The sequence below is a fragment of the Ornithorhynchus anatinus genome, chromosome X3, assembly GCF_004115215.2.
Source record: "Ornithorhynchus anatinus isolate Pmale09 chromosome X3, mOrnAna1.pri.v4, whole genome shotgun sequence".
NCBI classification, from domain to species: Eukaryota; Metazoa; Chordata; class Mammalia; order Monotremata; family Ornithorhynchidae; genus Ornithorhynchus; species Ornithorhynchus anatinus.
In genome coordinates this window covers 13,750,076-13,764,988 of record NC_041751.1, presented here as the reverse complement: position 1 = coordinate 13,764,988, position 14,913 = coordinate 13,750,076, and the positions used below count along the sequence as shown (strand labels likewise).

Genomic DNA, 14,913 nt, shown 5'->3' with positions numbered 1-14,913 from the left:
CTGAATGGAGTATACATTTGGAATATTCACATAGAAGAGAATAATGGGCTTGGTGTTTCATCTTTGAGATCTGTTTGTTTTGAGGTATTGGGAAGGTTAGATTATGTCAATTGCTTTGTGTTCTGGTAATTGCTAAGTCAGCCTCTAAAAATGTGTATTGTTCCAGTCCAGAAAGCATGAATAAGATGTGTCATTTAAAGAGAAGTAGCAGTGTGGTCTAGTAGATAGAGCACGGATCTGGGAGTCTTAGGACTTCAGTTCTGATTCTGGCTCCACTACTTGTCTCCTGTGTGACCGTGAGTAAGTCATGTAACTTCTCTGTGCCTCAGCTACCTCATCTGTAAAACGGGGATTAAGACTGTGAGTTTGGGACACGGATCGTGTCCAACTTGATTAGCTTGTGTGTATCCTAGAACTTAGAACAGGGCCCGACACAAAGTAAACCTTTAAAAACACCATTAAAAAAAAATTGAAGATAAGGTAACTGAGAGGGGTTTTTCGCATTTTGTTTTTGGTTTTTTTTCTGTATATGTAAAATGATGCAACTTTAAAGGTCATTGTTCCTGACAAAATATTTATTATAGTGCTGCCTGTTTATAGAAATATTGAATTTAGATGACTAAAGAAGTCAGTTTGGCTCAAATGATCATAGCAATTTCCACGTAAGGAAACTTCCCAAGTTTGTCACAATACAAGGAGGCAGTTCTAAAACATCCTTTCATACTGTTGGAGAGTGAAGGGACCCAAAACTTCACACAGTGGCCAAGGACCTCACCAAATTACCTTTAGAAGATTTTTGGTTCTAGAAATTCCTAATGTATGCTCCTTGTGGGCAGGGAACGTATGCTTCGCATCCATTGTACTTTTCCAAGTGTTTAATCCAGAGCATTGAACTTGAGGGAAGCAGCATGGCCTAGTGGATAGAGAATGGGCTGTGAATCACGAGGACCTGTGTTCTATTCTTGACCCCACCTATTGTGTGAACTTGGCAAATCACTTAACTTCTTGTATCTGCCCCAGCACTTAGTGCAGTGCCCGGCACATAGCTACAATGAGGGATAGGGCTTCCGGCCAGCGTTGTCATTTTCAAATGTGAAGGTCAGTACAGCAGTGTGTGATCCCGGTTCACCTTTTTGAAATTACAGATGAAATGAATTTATATATTCACACATTAAGTATCGATAGCACAACCACCAGTACCATACTAAGTTTATGGAATGCTTTTCCCTTTTAGATGTTTTGTCTTCAATATGTGACAGTGGATAACTTTTGTAAAATCAGCTATTCAGATGCATCTTTTTACAAGAATACAATTTTTGTATATAACATTTATATAGAACGTGTTCCTTGAAAAAACAAAGCCTGTCTACTTTCCACATATGCTTTTTCATTCTACTATGTCACTTTGGATCACTGTTCTTCTTGCTATTGAATTTCTTTTTTAATGATTTTTGATAGCCTGTCCACAGAAATGGTCTTTTTTTTTCTTTGAACTCTTTGAAAACACTGTAGATTTGGCTTTTTGTCACCTATACCTTCTTAGTTTTCTTGAGAACACCTTTAAGATAGCCATCTAGGTTTCTTGGAAGAATCATCTCTGTACTACTACTAATAATAATTGTGGTATTTGTTAAGCACTTACTGTGTGCCAAACTCTGTTTGGCAAGGTAAGGATGGACACAGGCCCTGTCCCACATGGGGCTCAAAGTCTTAATCCCCATTTTACAGATGAGATAACTTCTTTGTGTCTCAGTTAAGTGACTTGCCCAAGGTTACACAGCATATAAGTGCGGAGCTGGAATTAGAACCCACATCTTCTGACTCTCAAGCCCATTTCTTACCACTAGGCCATGCTGCTTCCCATAAGCCATGCTGCTTCCCATGTACTGTTCAAATGATCCTGAAACTTTGGAAATGTGGCCTGTTCAATTTAAAAATGAAATTGTATATTTAGAGCAATTTATCACATTATTCTGCAAGCCACCATTCTCTTCACGTTCGTTTTTTAGACCCCATGGTTTTCCAATAATTCAGGGAGCTGGAAGACTACCACACAGATGGGAAACAAGATAAATGTAGTGAAACTGTTAAACGGCAGATCACTGGAAAATGAAATAAAAAAAGAAATCAAAATATTTTCCATCAGTGGAAAACATTCTTAAATGAATGTCATTACTGAATGTCAAGTTGATGTGCTTCTTGCATTAGTCTTGAAAATGAAGTATAGTGGAGAAAAGAAAAGGAAAAGGAAGATTAACGGTGTGTTCTTGTTGTTTATATTGACAGATTATGTTAGAAGAAAACAGTCGCATTTGTTAGAGAATGGTGAAAGGAAGTTAAATAATGCTGCATTAAGAGGAGCTAAGCTGTGGTGTGTCCTCAGGGACATAAATAGTTCCAACATGGATTTCACTTTCAATTTAAGAATGCATGAATCAGAGAAAGTCTCATTTTACAGCACCGTGGCATATCAGGCAGAGATCAGGTTTGCAACAATAGAACTGAAGCAATCGATAGAAGCAATTAACAACAAGTGGGGATTTTTTGGCCATTTCAAATGTTACTTCATTTTCTGGAACTGAAATGAAATGGAGCTCTCCCTGTTACGTCGTCTGGCCAAAGGTTTCTTTCCATTTCTCCTCCTCTGCTTCCTCACCTGAGCCTGAACTTCATCTCAAACTAGGTGGTTCAGGGAGTCCGTTGGCTTCTTTAGAACCAGGCTAATGGTGGCGCAATGCCGAAGCCGGGATAATGTAACTGGAGGAAAAACAGGCTGGGTAAATTAGGAGTGATGACTCAGGTCTGATCTCTCCACTGCCCCTTTTCCTCGCCCCCATGTGCTTCCTGTCTTAGTTAAATCAGCAGGGTCGTGGCATCACCAAACAACTTAAAAAGACTAATTGACATCAGAAGGGATCCAGAAATAGACAAGAAGAGTGCCGGTTTGAGTGAGTGAAGAAGCAAAGCTTATGAGGCACCAGCAGAACTTCTGACTAATGAGGGGGTAATGAAGTTCCTAATAATAATAACTGTGGTATTTGTTAAGCGCTTACTATGTGCTGAGCACTGTTCTAGCACTGGGGTCGATACAGGGTATTCAGATTGTCTCACATATTTTAATCCCCATTTTTTCAGATGAGATAACTGAGGCGCAGAGAAGTTACGTGACTTGCCCAAGGTCACAAAGCAGACAAGTGGCGGAGCCCGGATTAGAACCCACGACCTTTGACTCTCAAGCCCGTGCTCTTTCCACTAAGCCACGCTAATCGCTCCAGAAAGAAAATATAAAAGACATGTTTACTGTCCATCAATCATACAATAGTATTTACTTAGCGCTTACATTGTGCAGAGCACTGTACTAAGCACAAGGGAGAGTATAATATAGTGAAATTGGTAGTCATGGTCCACAAGGAGATTGCAGGCTAGAGGAGGAGACAGTAATGTAAATTTAAGAAATCAGGTATGTATGAAAGTGGTGTGGGAGAGAGGGTGGGGAGACATGTCAAGTGCTCAAAGGGTCCAGATCCAAGTTCATAGGCGATGCAGAAGGGAAAGATATGAAGCTTTTAGTCTGGTAGAAATTAATCAGAAAGATGGACACAAACTATCCCACTGAATACCATTAATTTGTTAATTTCTTAGGCACTTTACAAAGCCCTGGGATAGATCCAAGCTATAGAAGTTGGATAATAATAATAATAATGATTTTTGTTAAGCTCATTCTGTGTGCCCGGCACTCTACTAAGCTCTGGGCTACATTGGCCTCCCAGCCTTAATCCCCGTTTACAGATGAGGGTTTTCTTAAACACAGAGAAGCTAAGTAACTTGCCCAAGGCCACCCAGCAGATAAGTGGCAGAGCTGGGATTAGACCCCAGGTCCTCTGACTCTCAAGCCCATGTTTTCTTTACTAGGCTACCATGTTTCCGTAATCAATCAGTGATATTGATTGAGTGCTTACTGTGTGCAGAACACTGTACCAAGTGCTTGGGAGAGAGCTTCGGAAAGCAGCGTGACTCAGTGGAAAGAGCATGGGTTTAGGAGTCAGAGGTCATGGGTTCTAATCCTGGCTCATGGGTTCTAATCCCGGCTCCGCCACCTGTCAGCTGAGTGGCTTTGGGCAAGTCACTTAATTTCTCCATGCCTCAGTTACCTCATCTGTAAAATGGGGATGAAGACGGCGAGCCTCCCGTGGGACAACCTGATTACCCTGTATCTACCCCAGCGCTTAGAACAGTGCTTGGCACATAGCGCTTAACAAATACCAACATTATCATCATTATTTTTATTATTATAATACAACAGAGATGATAGCTCATGTGGGCAGGGACTGTATCTAACAGTCTAGAGGGGGAGGCAGATTCTGTTTCCCAGAGACATATTCTTTCCACTTTGTTGTTTCAGCAATGGAGATTAAACTGTACTAATGTCTGCAATGACTGAAATAAGTTTAGCTTTTGATCTCAGTGTATCTTCCTGGAGGCTGTAAAATATTTAAAAGAAACAATATGCAGTCAGTGAGTAGTTTCAAAGCACATATGACACATTACCGTAACATAGAACTATCATCAAACCATCTAAATAATACTACCCTCTAATTAAGACTGTGTTGAAAAAGCTTAAAATGTAAGACTTCGCCAGTTCCTCTGTGACTTTTTGGCCACCGTCTTCATTTGGGCCGACGCGACTTTCTAGCGGCTTTGACTTTTCCAGAGTTTAGTCTCTCAGTTTTTAGTTGGCTGGATTTTGATGACTTATGTTGCAGACCATTTTATCAACTACAGAACATTATTTTAGCTGTTGTAGTTAAGGAGATTCGTTTCAGGATTTTGGCAAGAAACGGTTCTGCTGTTCAAATTTTAAAATCACAAAGTTTATGTGGATCGAATTTTCGGTGTAAGCTCCTCTGCTAGATTGTAAATTTAAGGACAAGAGTCGTTCAACGTACTGTATACTAGACTACTTCCTGGTATGTATTAAGGTTTAAATTTTCAGAAACCTTATTCTCTCTGCCTAGTCTAATAACTGTTGATTGCACGGCCATCCTTTAGTAGAAGTAATAGTATTTATTAAGCACTTACTGTGTCCAAAGCACTGTTCTAAGCAATAATGGAGAATACCCAGCTGGAAATTAAGGCACAATCCACAGAGGTTTCTTTGAGAAGGATTTATCTCAATTTAATCACCCTCATTTATCTTAGTCCACTCCTTTTTGTGTCCCCTTTCACCTTACTTTTTTTTCCCCTCTGTTCTTATTTACCAGCACTAACTTGAGTAGTTCACTATTATTTGTCATCTTTTTTCTCCTAATCCAGTTCATCCCTGGAGAAGACACCAAGAGCTGTTATTTGCATGATCTAAAATTTCACATCCCCCCTTGAGAGGAACAAAAGGATGAAAGAGGCAGATTATGAGCCTCATTTTTTTTGTTTTATTTTTTAAGCTCTTCCGTGAACACTACGACTGAATTGCTTGGGGCATATCTGGTGTTGGCTTGGAAAAATAGCAGACCCCCCATTGGACTTAATGTCCTTAGCAGAACCTGCTTCATTAAGCAAGTAATGATAGGGGATTTGCTAGTGGTATCCTTTGTTGTTGTTGTCACAGTTCAACATGGAAGGGGGAAGAAGCCCTAGATTGGGATCATTTCTCTGTCTGAATTTGAGTCTTTATATGTTCCTCTTGATTGCCCTGGGTGCTTGCCTGATTGATGATTGCCAGTCTGGGGACCGGACAAGGAGATTGGAGACTCTGAATACTCTCCCCCCACCACTGGCAGCCTCCCTGGACCGTGGGGGCTGTCGAGAGCCTGTTCCCTCCCCTCCAGTGAATTGAGAAGGGAACTGGGCAGGTCCAAAATGCATCCATCAATCAGGCGAGTGTGCCGATGGTGAGGTTCCCTGGTAAATGGTGAGTGGAGTGAGTGACGTGTGATTTAAAAATGACAGAGCAGTTCTATCTCAAGTACCCGTTCGGGTTGGCCACTGAAAATGTATCAAGTGCTAGTCCCAAATAGGCAAGGCCTCCAAGTTGGCCAAGTGAATTTAGAGTGAAGAAATGTGACCTAGTGCAAAGAGCAAGGGCCTGTGAGTCAGAAGAGCTGGCTCTGCCCCTTGCCTGCTGTAGGACAAGAACTCCACCTACTGTGTGTCTTCGTTTTCTCATCTGAAATGGAGATTAAATACCTCTTCTTCCTCCGCTATAGACTGTGAATCTAGGTGGGACAGGGACTGTGTCTAATCCGGTTATCATGTATTGACCCCAGGGCTTAGTGCAGTGTTTGACACTCAACAGATACCAGTATTATGTCATTGGTCTTATTACAGAAAGGTGACACTGTCGATTGTGAAATGATAAACAGTGTGAGAGCGTGGCTCGAATGGCTGCAGCAGAACTGGTAATCCTCTCCAAAGTGTGAACACATGATGCTCTTCGAATGTGGCACTGTTTGCATCTATTTGTAGGATCACTTTCAATTTTGTTTTGCATGCTCAGGATTTTTTAATAATAATAATGTTGGTTTTTGTTAAGCATTTACTGTGTGCTGAGCACAGTGCTAAGCTCTGGGGTAGATACAGGGTCATCAAGTTGTCCCGCATGAGGCTCACAGTCTTAATCTCCATTTTCCAAATGAGGTAACTGAGGCCCAGAGAAGTTAAGTGACTTGTGCAAAGTCACACAGCTGACAGGTGGCAGAGCTGGGATTAGAACCCATGACCTGTGACTCCTAAACCCTTGGCTCTTTCCACTGAGCCACGAAGTTGATAGTAATGGTGATTACTCGATTCGAAGCACTTTACTCTAGGAAAGAATGCAGAGATGGGAATGACATCCGGTCCCTGGTCCCTGAGATTCCTTAATTTAAATACTTCCTTCATTTAATGTTTCCATTTCTACCTTTCCTTTACGTGGCTCAGTGGAAAGAGCCCGGGCTTGGGAGTCAGAAGTCATGGCTTTGAATCCCGGCCCCGCCACTTGTCAGCCGTGCGACTAGTGGGCAAGTCACTTCACTTCTCTGTGCCTCGGTTACCCCATCTGTAAAATGGGGATTCATTGTGAGCCTCACGTGGCACAACGTGATTACCCTGTATCCACCCCAATGCTTAGACCAGTGCTCTGCACATAGTAAGCGCTTAACAAATACCAACGGTGGTGGTGTTATCATTTAAGGAGCCCATTGTAAGGATGAAAAATATCTATTCATCATGGTGCAGTTAGTAAATGAAATGCTGGGAGATGATATTGTGAAAACAAAACAGTTGTAAAGTAGAAACACTATCGTTTTGCTGTATTTTAGTGAAAATTGTTCATGTTTCACTTGCATTGATTTCGCAGAATAGATTGCTACTCTGACCCCTAGTGGATGTCGTCAGTTTTGCAACTTTTTCTAGCTAAGCCCTGAGCTCTACAGTTGAGCGTTTTTTGCAGTTCTTAGATATTATTATAAAATGATTGGTACAGAATATGGTAAATATCCGGATACATGCATGTTTAATAGTAATAATGTTGGTATTTGTATCCCTGCTCTGCCACTTGTCACCTGGACTATGGGCAAGTCACTTAACTTCTCTGGGCCTCAGTTACCTCATCTGTAAAATGGGGATTAAGCCTGTGAGCCTCAAGTGGGACAATCTGATGACCGTGTATCTCCCCCAGCGCTTCGAACAGTACTCTGCACATGGTAAGCGCTTAACAAATGCCAACATTATTATTATTAAGCACATACTATGTGCAGAGCGCTGTTCTAAGTGCAGGGGTACATACAGGGTAATCAGGTTGCCCCACGTGAGGCTCACAGTCTTCATCCCCATTTTGCAGATGAGGGAACTGAGGCACAGAGAAGTTAAGTGTCTTGCCCATAGTCACACAGCTAAGTGGCGGAGCTGGGATTCGAACCTATGACCTCTGACTCCCAAGCCCATGCTCTTTCCGCTAAGCCGTGTTGATAGTGAGCATCAGTCTTTATCTTTAAACAATTCAGTTCCAAATTAGTCACCAATCAATATTCAATAGACGTAGTCATTCCCATACCCATCCACAATCCCACCAGAAGAGCAAACATCTAGCTAGCTAGAGATGTGAAATTGCACAAGTTATTTCCCGGATTTGCTCACTCTTGACTCGCCTTTTGGTAAATGTCTTCATTCTCATATCCACAGCCAGTCATTTGCCCCTACATAGTCTCTGTAAAAAAAAATTAAAAAAAAAAATTCCTTCATGAACCAGAAATCAACTTTGAAATGAGGTGGTGGTGTGTTTTTTGTCAGTTTTCCAAAATCAAGAATGTTCTTTTCACCAAAGGATCAGATTAACTGACGACACAAATATTATGAAGATCTAAATGCATGGAACAATACTAAACCTTGCTAAAATCAAGATCGATTACACTGTTTCTTCTTGAATATGACAAGACTGTCGCTGCCATGTGGGAAATCAGTGCAGATGTTTTATCTTTGATCTCTCACAAAGATATTTTGCTTATCATAATTCCTTTCACATCTTTGAATTTGCAAATTGATGTCTTAATGGTTCATGGCCTAGAGGTTAAACTGTCCATTGGCTGATCTATTGGCCATTTCTTTTAAAAGAAATGTTGATATTAGAATGACAGCCAATAGAGCTTAAGAATTATCATGGACATTTCACCAGAACTTTTGTATTTTAGCAACCCAGTTTTTGGTTTTTTGTTTTGTTTTTGGTTTGGTTTGTTTTTTTCACCCATAAGTAATTAGCTTTTGTTACTGTGTTACTTCCACTTGGTTCCTTATCCTTTATTCTTTCTACTGCCTGTTCTGATTTTCATATGACAATTGCCCAAGGAAGTTAAAAAAAAAAAAAATAGAACTTATGTCTTATCAAACCTATTGGTTATTGGACTGCCCACTTTGTATCCTTCTTTCTCCAAGTACTTGATGTATTACCACCTATTAGTTATCGAATGGTTTCTGATTTTATCTCTATGTGCCTATAGGTGTTAACGCTATTAAAATTGAACTCATCGTTACTATTACTACTGTCATCACACCTTCCACCAGTATCTAGTTACTCTGGTAGGAAGCGCCCTCCTATACCAGGGATAAATTACAAGGAAAACTCCTAAGTGAAACTTCTCCACCCACAGGAGGATCAGAATCAATCAGTGACATTTACCGAGTACTTATTGTGTGCAGAAGACTGTACTAAGCTCTTGGGAGAATACAATACAACAATTAGCACAAAAATTCCCTGTATATAATGAGCTCCCAATCTAAATGCAAAAGGGCATTTAGTGGGATTTTTTTTTCTTCAGTAAATCTAGGATTAATGTAATGTACTTTCAGAATTTTTGAGTTGGAGCTTGCCAGAAAATTAAATAAATGGTTCTCTTCATGGTTGGCATGCTTTATTACAGTTGTTTCCATCAGGAGATGGAAGACAAAGTGTGAATTTTATGTGTCTAAAAACCCAAACCTAATGATTAAACAAGAGTTAAGTACATGTCAGTGCTTTCAAAACTTGGAGGTGTGAAGGTACTTTATGAAAAGGATTCTCATATTTTAAATTGAATGTGAATTGTTACAGCATGCCACGAATGCCTCTTAATAATGATTGCTTATATATATATATATATATATATATATATATATATATATATATATATTTGGTTTTAAAAGTCAAAAATCAACAGAATATTCACCAACCCATCACCCACATCCTACCTCTAGCCTGGAACTCCTTCTCCCTACATATCTGACAGACCATTACTCTCCCCACTTTCAAAGCTTTAGTAAAATCACATCTCCTCTCAGAGGCCTTTCACATCTAAGCCCTCATTTTCCCTACTTGGTATCGTTTCTGCATCATCCTTGTACTTGCATTTGTGCCTTTTTTTTTCCTTCAGTCTTACCCTATTAGCATAGGGGCTGTTTGGAAATTTCCTACTTTGGAGGAATCTAGGTATGTTTTTGAGGACTGACAAATACTTTGGAAAGTTCCCGGAATGAATCTGGAGCCAAATGTGTGTATCTGTAAGTATTTATGCACTCTTCTTTGAAAGTACTGACTCTGATGTGCTGCAAAATTATGCCTGCTATATTGAGGACCATTAAAACAACCGCCCAAATTTTCAAATGTAAAATTAGTCTCTAGTTATACTTGCCCTGATTCAAAGTACAAAGTCCAAGTATTAAGTCCTGTGCCATCGTAGAATAACAGGGAGAATCTATGAATAGGTTAAATTTTCTTACTTGTTGAGCGAATCTTAAAGTTACCATTATTCTCTGCTTGTATGATGCCAATCTTCCACTTGTATGACAGAGAGATTGACTCTGAGATGGCTAGGTTAGCTCTTTCTTAAACCATTTTCTCTTGTGCTCTCGGGATGTGATCATTATAGATAAGGTTTATGGATTGTAGAATTAATAAAATAAAAAAATCCTTCTGGGGTAATTAAATCACCCATTTCAAAAACAGTTATTATGTAGATACATACATTTTTAAAAAAGAGTGAAGAGATCTAGTTTAATTGCATAATTATAAGTAAGATCTAGAAGTATCATTTTGAATATATTTTTGAAGATTAATTTAAATCATGTCCATCCTGTGTAACCTCAAAGAATGGCGGAACATAAAGGCTCTTTGATTGTATTCTATTCTCTTCTTCCCCCTATCTAATTTTGATGCTTTATAGTAATGGAGGCCTAACTCCAGTGCATACAGTGATTAAGAACTGAAACTTAGCTTGGTTAACAGAAAATGAAGTTTTCTATAGCAAATATATATATATATATATGCTATATATATATATATTTCATATTTTATATATATATATTTTTTCCAGATTAAAAATGAGGCAAAGTTAGGTTTTATCCTTTTTTTTAATTAGATGTAAAGAGCATAAGTTTCTGGTTGTCTCACAGAAGAAATAAGCCATTCCCCCTGAACTGCAAATCCTTTAAGCTCCTACTAGACCTTTTCCTGCTATTCCATTCCCCTAGGTTTTCACAAGCCCATTACCTTACTTTCATACCTCAGGCTCAGGATGTATTCTCATCTCTATAATGAACTTCTGTGTGTTAATGGGAAAGCTATTTATATCTCCATACCAAGGGGCATCTTTGATATAAAACGCAAGGAAAAAGTTCACAAACTTCTTGGAAAGCTTGCAAGAGTTTGGAAATGCTGAGGATAAAGACTTCATAAGTTATGAAACTCCCTATTTTTTGGAGTGCTTGTGTCCATCGTCTTGAATCCATATGCTCTCATAAGTTAAGCAAGTTTAAAAATGATGACTTTGTCCCCTAGTATTGCTTGCTCAGGTGAGATTGTGTAGTAGCATTCCATAATTTCAAAACAAAGCTTGCAATCAGCAAGCACAGTGCGATGACTGGGTACAAGGAAAAGTTCACTATCAATGAATTTCTGACCTTTTGATCCTTAAGAGCCAATGTTTTATTCCTAAGTGATATCAGGAATGATTCCTAAGCTAAACTCTGTAATCTTTGGAAGACTAAAAAACGGAGCGAACCATCAAAATCCATTCCATGTTGATTATAAGATGTGTGTGGTATCCGGTCTTGAAAATGAATTGGAAGATATATCCAGCTCCTGGAGCTGTTACACCACCATCACTTAACACCAAATGGACAGGACAAGATAACTAACACTGGGCTCCTAAGTGCTGTCAGCTCTCCAGCAGTGGAGCGGTGCTCACGGCTCTTCAGGGGAATGTTAGGTGGACTTTTCCCTTGCCTTTTGTGTGACCTTGGGAAAGTCACTTAACTTTTCTATTCCACCGTTTCTTCGTCTGTGAAATGGGTTTTCAATGTCTTGCTCTCCCTCCCCTTTCTGTGTGGAGCAAGGGACTGTGTCCAATCCGATTATGCTTTACCCCGAACCAGCACTTAATACAGTGCTTGGCTTATAGTAGACACTTAAATACCACAATGATGACCCCAGTGCTGCTCTATGGGGATCCAAAGGGAGCACGCGAAATCCCAGGGGCTGTAAAGAAATTTCAAGGGTGCATGAGAAGCAATTTTAAATAATGTGATAGAGCATCAGGCAGAAGGGAGATAATGCAGCAGGGAGATAACCATTTTTGGCAGAAATTGGAAAATTGGGGTTGCTTTCTTAGGCAAAGACTCATGATGATTGGAATGTAAGGAGGTCGAGTTAATAAAGACTCGACCCTGATTATCTGATAACCTCAATAGCAAAACAAGGACCTTAATTTACCTGTAGCAGGATGGAAAGCACACTGGCCTAATGAATAGGGCATGAGCTTGGGAGTCAGAGAACCTAAAATCAGTGTGGCTTAGTGGATAGAACATGGGCCTGAAATTCACAAGGACCCTGGTTCTAATCCCAACTCCACCACTTGTCTGCTGATGACCTTGGGCAAGACACTCAGTTTCTTTCTGTCTCAGCTACCTCATCTGTAAAATGGGAATTAAAACTGTGAGCCCCATGTGGGACATGGATTGGGTCCAACCTAATTAACTTGGGTGTACGCCAATGCTTAGTACAGTGCTTGGCACATTGTAAGCACTTAACATATACCGTAATTAAAAAACAAAAGCCACAAAACAAACCCAAAAAACCCTAGCTCTGCTGTTGTCTGCTGTGTGACCTTAGAAAAGTCTCTTAACATTTCTGTGCTTCACTTTCCTCAGCTGTAAAATGGGGAGTCAATATATGTTCTCCTTCCTACTTGGGGTCCCAGCCCCATGTCGGACAGGGATTGTGTCTGTCCTGATCAAGTTTTATCTATCCCATTGCTTAGAGTGGTGTTTATCACATCACAAATACGATAACAATAGCAATGAAAAATAGCATGGGAAAATGTCAAACCTAAACCCCTCTTTTCAGCCAAATTGGTGCATATGGCTAAGGACCTCACCATTAGGATATGAAGTTCAGCCATATTCATTCATTTCAATCTTATTTATTGAGTGCTTATTGTGCTCAGGGCACTGAACTAGGCGCTTGGAAAGTACAATTCTGCAATAAGGAGAGACAATCCCTGCCCACACCGGGCTTGGCAAATCTGTGTCAGTAACATCAGAGAGTGAGGGTGTTAGTGGTGGTAATAGTAGTAATCGATTCTGTGAGGGCAGGAATCATGTCTACCAATACCGTGGAAGTCTCCCCGGTTCTTAGTACAGTTATCTGCATAGAGCAAGCATGCAGTAAATTTATATTTACTCCTGTATTTCTATATCACACAGACTCCTTACCATTGGCTTGGAAGTACTTGTTCAGCTCTCTCTCCTTACTTTTCTTCGCTGAACTCCTACTATGCTCTAACTCGCACATCTTGCTCCTCTAATGCCAACTCATCTCTGCACCTCGAGCTCTTCTTTTCCGTCACTGATCCCTCCTTCTTCACACCATTCTTCCACACCTTTAGAGCCTTCCTAAAATCATACAACCTCCAGGAGATCTTGCCTACTAAGCCCTCATTTCCCCTTGTCCCTCCCCCCCCACCCCTTTCTGTCACCTAGGCACTCATCTGTGCTATTTATGCACTTGATATTCACCTCACCCTCAGCTCCTCAACAGTTATATACATAGCCATATATTCTGTCATTTTCCCTTCCTGATGCCTGTCTCCCTCTCTAGACTGTAAGCTTCTTGTGGGCAGGGCACTTGTTTACCAACTTTGTCGCATGGTACTTTTCCATGCATTTAATACAGTGCTCTTCACATAGTAAGTGCTTAATAAATATTTTATTAATTGACTGAGAATCTCCCCAGTCAGATGCACTATGCTCATCCCTTGGAAAATGCATCAGAACCACCAGGTATGTTCCTTACCCCCGCTAGCACATTAACGAGGGAGATGAACTTAAAAGTATTAATCAGTCATTATTGAGTGCATATTAATAGTGATTAGCTATGATATACTTGTTAATCTGATACTGATGATGGGGCAAGCAGTACAACCTAGTGGAACGTGTACAGGCTTAGAGTCAGAAGAACCAGGTTCTAATAACGCCCACCTCTCACCTGATATTTGACCTTGGGCAAGTCAGTGCACTTCTTTCTGCTTCAGTTTACCCAAAAGAAAAGTGAGGATTGTCCCGTTGTCCTTCTTTCTTAGACTTAGACAATGTCGGACAGGGATTGCTTCGTCAGATTTATCTTGTGTCCATCCCAGCTCTTAGTTCATTGCTTGACATTGAGTAATATCAAGTTCCGTGATTTATTATTGTTACTATATAAAATTGGTGTATATTTTCTTTTGAAATTTACTCTTCTGAAGAAATACTGTTGTTGTTATGTTTTCTGGTAGGAAGAGAAGTCTCTTGGTGTGAATCTGATATTATTTTCTGGAAAAAAAAGTTATGTTCCAGACTATAGCAGATGTTCAACAGATAGAATGGCACTTTTTATTGGGCCAGCTATTAAAAAAAAAAAATAAAAATCTGGCAGCCACGCTTATTGTCTGGTGGTGGTCATATGTTATCATGCTTTAATTCTGGGCAACACCTAGATTAAAAATTAAGCTGTTTCAGTATCTGTATAGCTATTGAATTAAATATTTCAAAAATCTTTAGCTGAAGCAATTCCCATAAAAATACATTAGGAATAGTGTTGGGTAAGAATTAATGTGGGTTTGTGTTGAGGATCAAGCTTTCCAGGTAGGGTAAACTTGGACATTTGGAGCGGCTGGAATAGAAGGAATGGTGTGTCAGTTTTAAATGGTTGATGAATGAGTATATGATACATATCCTGTTGTTCATTTGGTGGATAATTGATCAGTAAATTGGGGGATGTTAAGAGGTTATTTCTCTATATATGCTTTTAAAGTGACTGCACTGAGTTATTGAGTCACACAAAAATTGTATTTGGTGTTAACTCCGCAGGGATATTTTTGTCTTTTTATTCGTAAAGGACTAAGAAAGAGTTAGCACTTAAATGTATTCAACTTC

At 39.8% G+C, this 14,913-nt stretch overlaps 1 protein-coding gene across 2 annotated transcripts in view; it reads left to right on the top strand.

Moving 5' to 3' along the window:
• Positions 1-14,913, top strand: part of CDH18 (cadherin 18) — a 450,368-nt gene that overhangs the window by 66,454 nt on the left and 369,001 nt on the right. The window lies entirely within an intron of this gene.